The sequence below is a fragment of the Mytilus californianus genome, unplaced genomic scaffold, assembly GCF_021869535.1.
Source record: "Mytilus californianus isolate M0D057914Y unplaced genomic scaffold, xbMytCali1.0.p SCAF_9, whole genome shotgun sequence".
NCBI classification, from domain to species: Eukaryota; Metazoa; Mollusca; class Bivalvia; order Mytilida; family Mytilidae; genus Mytilus; species Mytilus californianus.
Window position 1 is genome coordinate 61,889,584 of NW_026262745.1, and position 14,682 is coordinate 61,904,265.

A 14,682-nucleotide genomic window follows, 5' to 3' on the forward strand; every position below is an offset into this window, starting at 1 on the left:
TCCTGACTACAAAACAGTGAAACATGTGTTGAACGTCTGCAGTTACTGCGACCATTTCTTTCCTGAAACGCAGCAATACTCCTAAGAGATCATTGGTCAAGTCGGGACCTGTTAACAGGACGCTGTTAAGTGAGACTCCGTTACATTTTGCGGAAGAATCAAACACACCCCTAATCTGATCGGGTTTTTTCGGGTGATAGACACCAAACAATGGTGAATACCAGCACTCTTCGTTGTCGTCTAATGGTGGAGCAAGCTCTGCATGATTGTTGTCCAGAATCTTACTCATGAATGCGAGAAAGTGTTCCCGTTTTACTGGGTTCCTACTCAGACTGGCGTCTAACAGATTAGCACGATGAAGAGCTTGTTGTCTGTTACTTGGCAATGGCTGTGTTGGCACTCGGAACGGTAACGGTGCTACCCAACTTCCTTCCGAGTCCCTCACAAATTCGTTGTCCATCTGCTTCATGAACATTTTGTCTTCATATGACATTCCAGGCTTATCATCTTCCCTTGTTTTTTCAAAGAGTGGCGATTGTAAATCTTTCTTTACAGGGTCTGTGTAATTTTCCCGGATGTCAAACTTGCTTGTGCATGGTTGAAAAGTTGACGGTTGTCCTGTAGGTAAAATGTTGGTTATTTTGACGTTTAGTTCATAGGGCACGTGCTGCTTGTTAATGCAAGTCTCTCCTAAACCCAACCCAGTTTCAATTGTTGTGCATATGGAGTTCTGGGTGGTCCTATGCGCTGGTCAAGGACATGGTGTGCCTCTATAATGTCTCTGCTAATTAAGAGAAGAATTTGGCAATTTTCCTCTATCGGTGGAATGCTACCTCTAAGTTCTTTTAAATGAGGGTGATGCATTGTGACTTCAGGAGTAGGTATTTCGTCCCTATTATTGGGAATATGATCACATTCTATCAGTACCGGCAGGTCAAATTTGTCGTTTCCATTTATTGATTCCATGACAAAACCTCTTCCTCTTTTCCCGGAAGTGACTACTCTGCCGGAGCATGTTGATAAGGTATAATTCTCTGGTTTGTCTTTTACGTCGAAAAGATTGAAGAATTCGGGCGATGCTAGTGACCGGTTGCTTTGATCATCAATGATGGCGTACATCCGGATAACTTTGTCCTGGTTATTCTTGTGATTAACATTCACAGGTAGTATTTTAGCACAAGATTTCCCGCTATATGTATCCTTGCAAATCTCGGTACAGGTAGAATTAACTGAGGTTGACTTAGTTTCAGCCGATTCTGTAGGCTCCCCGCCATAGGCTTGCTTGGGCGAGCTAGACTGAGAACTTGCAGGTTGCTGTGGTCTAGTAATGTGAAGTGCGGTAGGGTGTTGTTTACTTCCACATTCTTTACAACTTATGCGTTTCATACATTCACGGCTTCTGTCTGAAGTGGAATCGCAACACTTATAACAGACATTGTTTTGTTTCAAAAGTCCTTTGCGTTCCTCTATTGACTTGGCTCGGAACGCTCGACATTCATTTAAGGAATGCTTTGTATTGTGCAGAATACAAAAACCTTGTTTGCTGGCGTCTCTAGATTGCTGCTCTACCGCTGTTTTATGAGCACCAACTTTAGTCTTGGGGTGAGACGTGAACCTTGGTGCAGCACCTTTTGTATTTGGTGTGGCTTTTGACCCAAAGATGAACCCAGGATCATTCTTTGTTTTGCTAATTTCCCTGATGAAGGCAGAGAATTCTGTGAAAGGTGGAAAGGCAACTTCATATTTAGACTTGTATCTTGTAGCCCTTGTTATCCACTTTTCTTGGAGTCCGTATGGTAATTTTTCAACAATAGGATTTATCCCGGACGAAGAGTCAAAATATGCTAGCAAACATCCCAGCTTGGGATTTTCTTTGTGATACTATATTTCTGATAGAATATCGGACAAGTCATAAAGACGTGCGCTATCTTTGTTCGTCAAGTTAGGGAATTTGACGAGTTTACTTGTGAGAGAGGCCTCCAACATTTCTGGAGCACCATATCGCTCATCCAGTCTCTGCCATAACCTTTGTATGCCTTTTGTAGGATTATTTGCGTTCGACGCTCTTATGCTAATGGCATGTTTAGCAGACTCTGGCCCGAGCCACTTGATCAATAGGTCAATCTGTTCAGAGTCAGAAACTTGTAATTCGTCTGTGAAGTTTTCAAAGCTGGCTTTCCATGTATGGAAGGATTCTGCCCGGTCATTAAAGCTTGTTAGCCGGGAGAACAGCAGGTCCTTGCGTAGGAGAAATCTGGTAATCTCCGACGTAGGGTTGATTTGTTGCTGTCGTGCAACAGGGATCTCTTCTGCAACACCCTGTTTTTGGTGTTCAGCAAGGATCTTCTCTGAAACGCTTAGTTGTTGGTATGCAACAGGGATCTCTTCTGAAACGCCCTGTTTTCCTATGCCAGTTATTGTTCCAAGATCTGGGAATACATTAACTTCCGGTGACTTAGCATGTGTAGGCAAGACCGCAGGTGTCTGTGATGGCAGGTTCAATGTCACGGAGGGCACGAAGTCTGGCGCTTCTTGACTTAGCTCAATCTTAACAGACGTTTGTTTTTTCTGTTGAGGGGCTGTCACTTCCTGTATGGCAGTTGGTTCAGGATGTTTATTAACAAAGTCTTGCACACGTTGGAGCGGGTCTTCCGTCTCGTCAGGGAGATCGTCTAGCGCTTGGCTGTCATCGTACTCTAGGATACGAGCCTCGGCTTCAGCGGCGGCAGCTTCTTTCTGTGCTTCTAGAAGGTTCAAATTGGCCTTTAGTTCAGCTCTTTTCCGGCTTACACGCGCAGCCTCTTGTTCCAATTGAGCTTTCCTGCGTATTTCGTGAGTATTTCTTTGAGCGGCTTCCTGTTCTAATTGAGCTTTTCTTTGAGCGGCCTCCTGTTCTGCTTGGATGGCTTCTTGCTCCATTTCGGCTTTGACTTCCGTCTGTCTGAACAGAGCTTGTTCTTCTAATAAGGCCTCCTGTTTAAGGATCAGCGTATGTTTTTCGGCAAAGGCAATTTTAGACTCAGCAGCCTCTGCTTTGGCACGCTTCCTCCGTGCTAGGCTTGACATATCAGAGACGTTTGAGCTCCCACTGTGTGATGTTTTCTTACCCTTAGATGCCTTCGTTCTGGTGGATTTAGCCTTTGTTAGGGTGAGGCGATGCTCATGTAATGTTTCAATTGCCAGGTCCACTTTGGACAGTCGAATATCTGTTGAAAGATTACAAGTATCAATGTCTTTAAGACTGTCCAGCGTTCTGGTATTTTTTTAGAAATTTCAGGTACTCGTCTGTGAGCCTGCGATAATTAGTACAGGCTTGTACAATTTTGTCCTGTGCTGTTAGCAGTTGCTGGAGTTCGTTAGGAGGCGTGGTCACTTCCAATAACTGGAATTCTAGATCTGACCAGAGGGCCTCTAGCTCCTGACAGAACTTGTCACGTTTCTCTGTGAATGCTTCATGACCCCTTTCCGTGAGGTCACATATTCGCCTAGTCTCGGGATTTTCATCTAAATGTGTGGTTTCAGACGGATTTTCTAGTAGTTCTTCACTAGCGTCACCCTCTGGGGGCTGACCTCGTCTTGCTGCTCCGCGTGACTGCGATCCATGATGTAAATCAACTTACTGTAGGCAATGTTTGTTCAACGTTGTTGGTTTGCTGCATAGGACGCACAAGCTGTGTTGCGTAGTGTCAAGGTAACAGCTACGAACGATGCTCCGTTGTATTTCCTGTTCAGGAGATGTGTAGACAAGTTGTTGTCAATTTACTATGCTGAGCCTGACTCAGCTAGCTTAACCAGGTGACTGTATCGCAATCTCGGCAAATATATAAAGAACACAACTTGTTTCGAAAATTGTAATTATAATATTCCACCAGAAAGGTTTACAAGTAGTCAGTAGATTGTTTGTGGTAAACTGCAATAAAACAAAAAGAAATACTTACAATGTGTATGAAAGAACATATTAAAGTTCATATGCAAATATTTAAAACAATGAAATGAAAACGAAAGTAGAATTTACAGTTCCAATCTTGGTTATAAATAACTTACAGTTCGTATGCATTTAATAAATCACTTATCCAAATTAACGGACTTAAACAGATTAAATTATCACAGTTTATAAATGAATAAAACGTACTTGACAGTGATATGTCTCGATTTCCTCAGAAAATTAAATGTCGTCCATGTTACATGTGTTGAAATATTGAAGCAGACGGTGTAACAGAAATTAAAGGCAGTCAATACGTACGGTGATGTAAGAAATCGGTCCAGTGCGATTTGTTCCGGATGATTATGAAAACATATAGTAAACATTGAATGTGAAACAGAATATGGTGATATAACTCATGAACCAAATATAATTAAGTCCTAGGGTCTTTTGATTTTAGGTCCTTGGTTGATGACCTTGAAATTGAGCCCAAGGTCATAGGTTTAATTGACGTTCTAGATTTTGACCTTTGCTTTTACCTCATATGTATACATGAAAAAGCCATGGGACTTTTTGCATTTAGTTGCAAGCCATATGACCTAGAAAAATGAACCGGAAGTGACCCTGTGTAAACCGGAAGTAGCTATTTTTTTGTACTTTTTGAATGTAAAAGTATATAGAACCATATCTTTGGAATCAGTGTCAATTAAACAGTTAAATAATATCGGAAGTAACCTTTTTCAAACCGGAAGTAACAAATGATCTCCCTTATTTAAAAAATATTGTATAGAAACCATATATTTTTGGAATCAGCGTACAATAAGCTATCATTTGAATCTGGAAATGACATTTTAAAACGAATTTTACTATTTTCATATTAAAATACATGTTTTTTTGTGGAAAGACCTTCAATTGTTCTCTGAACAATTGGTTTTTAATTATTATTATTATCATTTTCACATATAATTTGTAATCATTATATATTTGATACACTAATCTGGAACTCTCAGCTCATCAGCTTAATAAAGCAAATCTGCATACTAAACTGAATTGAAAGTGCAGTTGAAAGATGAGCATGTTGCTGTTTCTATGGCCACTTTTCAAAAGTGAGATGCGCTAGAACGAGAACGAGTTATAACAAGGGTGTAAGCTACAGATTTGATCCTTTGCGAAACGGTATTTTTATTCGAAGTGTATCTTTGTTATTCATATTATACCATTTGAACATTTAACAAAAACAAGAAAATGGGTGCGTTTAACTTATCTAAGCTGTGATGTTTTCGTGTATTTATTGTCAATCTTTTCTTATCCATCATCGTATAATTTATATCATTGTTTTAAGATAATACATGCAGTGAAATACTTTTTACATTAGGAATATTATATCATATCTTTGAATGATCATAAACATAACAAGTCACGTTCTAGCTGTTGTTGCATGAAACAGGTGGAAAGTTTACTGATTCTGACTTCTTTGAATTTGCTAAATATAAAATAAAACAAAAAACGACAGCACTGTCTAACAAATCGTCACGTTTACAGCAATAATATCTACGTATAGTTAGACAGTAAAGATTCAAGTCATGATATGTTGTGATTGATAGAAGTTTACCTCACAAGCTGCCGTTTTGTTTTAAGGAAAGGCACACATATTAGTCGGTGTCAGTTTCTTCGATCAAAATAATCAATACTTTAGTAAGAAAGCTAAAATATCTTCTGTTCCTAAAATAGATTACAAATTCAGAATTCCTTATTTTGCTGATATATTTGCTGTTAACAATTGCAAATCCTCTGTTATTACTTGATCTTCCTCCAAAAACTCAGAAAGAAATAATACAACTTATTAAAGGGCAATAACTCTGATGAGTATTCGACTGACGATGGACAGGGAGTAGTTCGTAACAATCTAAACTTTTTTGTCACTGGAAATTTTCTCTTCGATAACAATTTTCAAGATATAACCTTTTTCCATTTTACAGCTCCTATTGAAATAGTTTTTGGTTGACATGCGGAATCATCGGAAATGTTTTTTTTAAAATCTAGATACCCTAAGAATGATTGTGGCCACGTTCCTTTCAGCCAAGTAGTTTCATGGGACAAAAGTTTGGAAAAAGTAAACGGACGACGGACGACGACAGACCAATAATGGTTGCAAAAGACCAGTCTGACCCTTCTTTAAAAAAACATGTTTTCATACCAAAAACCTGAAATCAAAGACGTCCAATTTTCTTTTTTCAAACTGAACTTATCCAAGATTTTGGTAACTGTTAACATTCTTGGATATTGTAGAGGTATCTAATATTACTTAAAGACGATATCCAAGCGACAATAATGATTTACGTGACACGTGTACAAGTAATTCTAAAATGCGTCCATTTTTCTGATTTTGTTTACTCACTTAAGGAGGTAATAACAGTTATGTGTATATAAATCAGTTTGATTATATGACAAGCATTGTTTCTACTGAGTTGGATGCAATTCTAATCCGCTCTCTCTACAACAATCAAAATGGTTCCATGGCGTTTTTGAAGTGAATTCCATTCAATTTCAATTTCAATTTCATTACAAATTGTAAATCTGCAATTGTTTTACATTTGAGAAATATTAAAAAGTAAAAATTTTCAAATCTTCTAAGCTGCTTTTTATTCACTGATTAGAGGTTGCAAGTTAGTGATCACTGCAAATGAACTACTTAGACCAGCCGACCACCGAGGCTTCAATGGCCACTTGGAGCATCAAGTTAACAAGAAAATTCGTAGGATAACTAAAAAGACATTTGTTTTGCACGAAGACTCTCCAGTCTTCGATCGAGACTAACGGAACACATACATTTTGCCTGTTGTTACATGTAAAATTCAATGCAAGCAATTTATTTTCGTTCTAAATTGGCTTCCGCAATCAGTCCGTATTCTGTGCAAAATTTCTCTTAGCAAAACTTTAATTTTGACATTGACTATCGCCTTAAGATTGTACTTACTTAACTCTACGTAATTAGCTGCTGAGGATGGAACCCTTAGATGTAACATAAACACATATTGTATATTTTTCAACTGAGACCTAAGTATGAATATAATAAATAATCTTGGTAATATACATAATGACAATACTCAAATACATGCAATATAGTCAAAGGGAGAACGGTATTTCGTTCTTTTACAACCAATGTACAAATAACTGCCTTTGTATGCTCGTTATCGGGTGGTAGATTTGAGAGTTATGGGTAGTGGGTCAAAGTAAATTGATTTATTCTGATATTTGCTTATTCTACTTTAATATTTACATCGTATATATGGGAGTATGAATGGAGATCGAATTGTGTCATTCGTTGGATTTTTGTCTTTGTTTGAATGTCTTGTTTCTCGGAGCAGTCGGTATATGTGTGTGAAAGATTCATTGACACATTTTTATTTGTAAAATCAAAAATGAATCCACAATCGTATTACATTGAATTTTTTCAATAATTTAAAAAAAAAGAAACCGCGTAGAATTACCAACTTACTTTACCATCATCATGCTACCGTTACTGGTATATACAGAGTTTTGTTTTGCAGTAGTGTTTATTTTACTTTATTTTTAAAATCACTGGTACGTTTAAAAAGTAAAGTAACAAAAATACCGATCTCCAAGAAAAAATCAAAACGGAAAGTCCCTTATCTAATGGCAAAACCAAAAGCTCAACAACAAAAACAGTAAAGCAACTGTCATATTCCTGACTTGGTACAGGCATTTTCTGATGTAGAAAGTGTTGGATTAAACCTGGTTATATAGCCAGCTAAACCTCTAACTTGTCTGACAGTCGCATAAAATTCCATTATATTGACAACAATGTGTGAACAAAACAAACAAATTTGTGTCCAGCATTTCCATAAATTGTATTGAAAGCTTTTGTGTAACATAGATTATGTAAATACTTTAACAAACGAATGCTCAAATAGCTTTGAACTTTTCTAAGAGACTAGAGGTTAAAAGAAAAACCATGTGCTTTTCTTATCGCCTTTCGAACGTTTTCTCCTAAATAGTTTTTCAATTTCCATATCAATTAAATTATTTTGATGTTATGTTATAAAAACTGCGTTTTGTTTTATTAGATGCACAGATTAGATTATTTCTTCCGTTTATTCTCCAAAAAATAAAAAATAAATTTTTATCATAGATAATGAATAAGTATGAAGGTATGAATGGGGTTTACAGAATAGAGGATAACGGACAAAGATTAAAGAAAAGATAAAAATGGGCACAAAGATATAGTATAGGGATTAAAGAATTATTAGATGCTAAAATATAAAATAAATAGACATGATAGAGAGTAATCGACCCCTTCCGCCTTAAAAAATTAAATTAATAAAAAACCTAAAGAATAGAGAAAATGGCATTAGATATTAAAGAATGCAGAAATGAAGACTTCCTATCCAGACCCTCATTAAATGTGTTTCATCAAATTTGTTTTAATAAAAAAGATTTCACATATAAAACCTGGATTTTCTCCAGTCATAGTTTTATTTCAACAAAATTTTCAAGATGATACGAGGATGTGCAACCGTTCTTTTCACTCTCTTTCTGATTGAAAACGTGTGTGCGAATGCTTGTGGACATGACAACTGTGAAACAGCAATTGACATACCCTTGATAACAAAACTCAATGCACCAATGAAAGTGGAGTTAGATGTTTCAAGTCTAACAACACAACTTAAGGAACTAATAGGACGAGAAGTGGAAAAGGCTGTGTCTAAAGCAACGAATAACCTTGTGGAAAATATTATTGATAAGAGATTGCAAACTGCTGTGGACAGATTACAAACCTCTAGTAATATCACAATGTCAACATTTCGAAAGGAAATGGAAGGTAGGATAATAAATTGGTCTTTCATATTTTAATTGTTCTACATTTTTTTTTATCATAAATACAGTATTACAGAAATACATTCGTTTTTATGTTAACAAATATTTAGTTGACTGTTTAGTGTTTTGGGGGACTGTTGTATTTCTCTACATGTAGGTCTTTGTGTTGGCTGTTTTTGTTCAGTTTGTGGGTTTTGATTGCCCGCCCCATTTGGTATCTTCTTCTTCTCCTTATTTATTTTTGTCTACGAATATTCCATTCAACAGTTCTCATGTAATTTAACTTATTTCAGCTGAACTAAAAGTGAAAACTGAAAAGAATTATGAATTTCTAATGAAAAAACAGAACATATCCGCCACAGAGATCCATGATTCTTTGACAATTATGGGGAATAAGCTCGTTGGACAGATGGGGCAACTGAAATCCGAGGTTAAAACAGCTACTGAAAGAGGTAAGTATGTTAGATTTTTATTTGATAAAAAAAGCTTACATGACCTTAGAAATATTTAGTTATTGTTAATACAATAATCATGACAGTTTTAAGTGAAATCAAAGAAATTACGTATTAATTGTTTTTGATAATCATACATTGTTTTATATCTTTCCATAAATTAAGAATTTTTTATTAAAAGAGAGGCGAAAGATACCAAAGGGTCATTAGTCGAAAATAAATTGATAACGCAATAGAAAAATGAGAAATTTCACCTACTTCTTTGAAGATGTAATTTATACAGGCCCGACAGGCTTGTTTTAAGGGCATACGATACAGTTTTGATCCCATATTGAAATTTTGCTGACAATTTGCATATAGGCTATTTTTTATCTGATTAAATCAAATATGTAATAAAAAATATACCTTCATGTGCTACTTTTTCAGTAAAATGAGGTCGAAATTTTATATATTTGCTCAAAATTCGGATTTGTGGACGTATTTTTCCTTTCGACAGAAATACACAACTTTTTTGTTTTAAAAGATAAACACAAGCTGTTTTTTGTTAAATTATTTGTAAATTCTGTTTTATATAAATGTCCTTTAAATTTGTGCAATTTGTTTTTTCAAATAACTCATATTTATCAAATGTTCACGAATGTAGGAAAAAAAACCAACTTTATTGCTGTATATTTATCAAATTTAAAATATTCCACTATTTACGTTTTCATGAAAATTGGCACACATAATCTTCTAACGTAATCAAACCAAATTACATTTTAAAAAAGAGGGGTCCATGAACTCGTTTTCAATTTAAATAAGTTTGAATGATAAAAATCAGTCGAAAACTTAATCTTTTCCCGATAAGTCATAGTTTGACGTCGCGAAAATAACAATTTACGTTAGCAACGTCATTACCTCCCCTGTAACTGTATCGTATGCCCTTAAAGCTAATTCTGTTTTGGTTATACTAAGGGTAAAAGGACATTTCGATGAATATATCATACTGTTAAGTTACTAGCAATAGGATGAAAGAATGCACCGAAGGCAACTCGGACCACTCGAACCGTCTTTGAATACTGACAACTTGATTCACCCGTAAAACCGGTTCTAATAGACTTTTTTGTTAAACAGGATCTGTTTACGTAATCTACAGAATGAGGATTTTATGGCTGAATAAGTTTTTTTTTACTTTTGATACGATTTTGTTCTTACAAATGTAGTCTTATAAAGTAGCAAGTCTTTACAAAAAACATCAGCACTTATACGCAATCGGCTATTTATTTAACTGGTTTTGACATTATTTATTTAATTAAGTTTTTTAAATAATTTCAAATTTAATTTCATTAGAAATACAAAATGTCTAAGATGAGCTATATAAATACTAGATATTTAATAAACTTTTACATGCAAATGTATAAACACATAGTTTTATTTGAACTATAACCGGTAACATATTTTCATCATGATCCAAGTTGAATTTATGATCCGTCTAATCAAGTTGTCGTAATAGTTGGACCCAAATTCTCTCAATCCGCTAAGACTTGCTCCATATTCGGACTGCGTTTGAAAAACAGAGGATTTGATCTACACGATAACGTATAAAAGACCTCTCTGACCTTGCATTTTGTTCTGTTCAAACTACAAATATATACATGTATATACTAGTAATGAAATATTGTTTTCTGGTGCATATTTTTAATTTTTGCGTTTATCAACATCGTCGAAAGCAACACCAATGCATCCGAGGACACTAATATAATAGTAATTTTCAAAACTCTAAATTTACCACTGCATACAAATTAGAAACATACATGCATATAAATATAAAAAAGAAGATGTGGTATGATTGCCAATGAGACAACTCTTCAGAGACAACATGACATAGAAATTAACAACTATAGGTCACCGTACGGCCTTCAACAATGACCAAAGCCCATAATATAATTGAATAAACATAGAAGACTATTCAGAAGTTGGATATGACATTCTGCACATGTCATGGAAATCACCAAACATCGATACATATTGCTATATTTTCTATACATTCAAACGAGTACATTGGATATTCAAAACTCAATAAATCGATCTTTTCTTATATTCAAGATTGATGAAGGAGCGCTTACGTCAAACAACGTGATCTAAAAAATTGGGAACGCATCATTGGAGGGATTCGAGTTGCTTGGTCTTTGGTTTTTTATGTTGTGTTTTGTGTGCTATTGTTTGTTTGTCTTTTTCTTTTTTAGCCATGGCGTTGTCAGGTTATTTTCGATTTATGAGTTTGAATGTCCTTCTGGTATCTTTTGCCTCACTTTTATCCTGTATTGAAGCATCAAATATAAATTGTTTCTTAATGTATTATCAGAATCAGATACAGAGGGGCGAGGAGCTAAATTTATGGTTAATTTATAAACCCTTTTTATAAGTCGCACTCAAAATCCTGGATCTGCAACATATTATAATTGATAAAATTTTAGAATATGTTCATTAATATTACATAATGAAAAGATTGACCTCTAAAAAATCAAAGATTAAGAACAAAAATAGAGTTGTCGTTTGTTTGATATGCATAAACACACACATTAACGCACGCCTGCATATATATTGTATATCATATCACTGTTTTTCGTTTCAGTTTCAATAACAGCGTGTGCCCGTGATACTATAACATACAACTATAATGAGATAATAACATTCAGTGATGTGAAACTGGCAATAGGAATTTCAAATGTGAATAATTTCAGATCTTCAGGGATATTTACATGTGAAAAGCAAGGACTTTATTTGATTGGGGCTTATATTATGTCTAACTCCAGTTACGCTAAATTTCAAATTATAAAGAACGGAATTCTGGTTAGCCGTGTACAAGTCAACCCATTCTTACATGAACGATCTACCCCGACTATCATTGTTAACCCGGATCCTTATCATACAGGAACAGGGATCATAGCTGTTCAATTGGATGTATTTGACACATTAAAAATCAAAGCAGGTTTCAAAACGCCAGTGTATGGAGATGGATATTCGTGTTTGACTGTTATTAAAGTGAAATAAATGTGTCATTCAATAAAATAAGTTACGACCTTTGAATTATCTTCACATTTTGTATTAATTATACATTTTACAGATTACTTCTTTCGTTATTGTCAAAATGATGAATTATTTTTTAAAATTAGCTTGGTTTTCAAATGTTCAGATTTGAGTGATACTCATGAAGATAAATACAGAAAAGCATTTCGAACTACTTGAATCTATCAAATGTTATTTTTAAGATATAGATGTATATGTGACATGTGATATGTGTTATGTGTAATTTCTTATTTTTCTTTTATTTTAATTTGTTAAAGTTTTTTAAGAATTGAATGATTCTTTTTGTAAATTTATTGTGGTGTACATTTTGTATGAAGCGCGGAAGCGCTTCGTTCTAAAAATGTACGGACGGTCAACGCTTTCACATCCCTATAAAATTACTAAAAGAAGCATTCAATACTTATAATTACATTTTTTGATAGGACACACGATTTCTATCAAGTTTTTATTTTATTTACCCGTGCACTTTATTGTGGAAGATCGTGTCATCATGAATGTTACATTTCATTTGGGAATGAAGGTTGATTTCAGAATGACTCGAGCTTGCTGTTAGCCAAGCAAAATAACGTATTATAATGAAACATATATGACATGTAATTATTTAGTTTTTTTTTCTCGTAGAAGAATGATAAATTGAATAATTAACGTCATATATTAGTAATGCAATGCAAAATGTAGATGATGTGTGTCAACTCTTACCATTGCTTATTGGTTTATTTTATTTGTCGTTGGTTTATTGTGTTTTTGTTTACATTTGATAAATAAGAAAAAAGATTAAAGAATAGTATCCCTTGAATATACCTTTACGAGATCGGTTAACACCAGAGATTTGCACATATTAAAGTCGTTTATCTTAATCTTAATCTTGATCTGTATATACGGAACACGTTTTATAACGCAACCACATGAATTTTTCAAAATATATACCTTTATATAACACAAGGTACCCAACTTGCATGCTTGTTTCTACTTTTGGAAACATTCGTAGCAGGCTTTTCGAGTTGGTCATTATTTCGTCTTCTCACAGCGAAATGGCAAAGTTCTCAACTAAGTGTCATTTCTTAAAAATGCGATTTGGTTACCTTGTGTTATATTAAGGTTTATAAGAAATTAGCGTTTCAGAGACAAGTGCCTGTGAACGCAGCGTCGAAACGTAAAGATTTCTCCACCGAAAGCCCCCATTCACAATTTTCCGCATTAAAAGATAATCAAAAAGAAATTAAATTACAAACTTTGTTCGCCTCCTGTAATATAATGTATAATATATAGATTGAAATATTTTTGACATGCAATCAAATATGTTTGACGTGAATGAATGCACAACCTTTATCAAAATAATTACAAAACATTATTAATAAGCTACTACGAATTCATGTTCCTAATATTATGTGTATGTTTTTGTTATCTTTTGAACCAAACGTGCTAGCGTTTTCACAAAATTGTATTTTTTCTTAGATTATAATACCAAGCTACAAAGTGTTGCATTTACAAGAATAAAATTTTCAACCATTTTGTACGTTGTGGCATTTTGCTATGGAGCTGTCAGTTTTTAGCTCGCCTGGCCTAAAGAATTATGTGAGCTTTTTGCCATCCCTTTGTGTCCGTCCGTCCGTTCTCATCGATCTTCTCTTCTGAAACCACTGGAACAATTTCAACTTATACTTTGGATAAATGATCTTAGAGTATCTAGTGTATACATTTTTTGAATTTTTGTTCTTCGACTTATTAGTTTTGAATGTCCCCTTGATATTATCCACCTCTTTTGTGTTTAGCAACTATATCAATTTAGATTTTTATAGCCAAATCTTGATTTCATTTCAATCTTTGATTATTAATGGTAGTATTTGTAGTAATAATCATTGCATTTGCTACATAAAATATGTATTTTTTTCTTTACCCATGCAACGACACCATCTAAATACTTTGAACTCCAACAAATCCCCATAAACAATGGATAACATCAAATATTCGTAGTAACTAAAACAAACGTTGACCAACGGATGCAGTCAATCTTCTTTAATTTTCCGTATTACTAACTGATTCTATTAAGTTATGTGGCGGTACGTAAGGTCTATTGCCTCCCCTGAAATTACAATTTTAAATTTAAAATTATTGGTGTATACATATTCTACATCTTATCCTGTTGATCCATTAGAAACTTAAATGGAAGTAAGAATTTTAAGATATATTTTATATTATAAGCTCCTGTATCCTATCGAACGATACCGAGACTGACTATTCCAATTGGTAAATAATCTTATATCTTCTTCTTAAAAAAAGTAAAAAGTTTTGGAGAAATCCCGTCGTTTATGACTCACAAATGCAGCTTATCACCGGATTTACTAATCTCATGACAGGACGGGTGCAAATAGTAGTACAGGAACCGTGTGAGTTCCCTAA

General features: G+C 34.5%; 1 long non-coding RNA gene across 1 annotated transcript; it reads right to left on the minus strand.

Moving 5' to 3' along the window:
• Window positions 1-3,837: 3,837 nt before the first annotated feature.
• LOC127716214 (uncharacterized) lies at window positions 3,838-4,321 on the minus strand. The gene is made up of 2 exons (XR_007988813.1): window positions 4,133-4,321; window positions 3,838-3,910 (listed from the first exon to the last, which is right to left on the minus strand). It is a non-coding gene; the product is annotated as an uncharacterized LOC127716214 (long non-coding RNA).
• Between the last annotated feature and the right edge of the window lie 10,361 nt (window positions 4,322-14,682).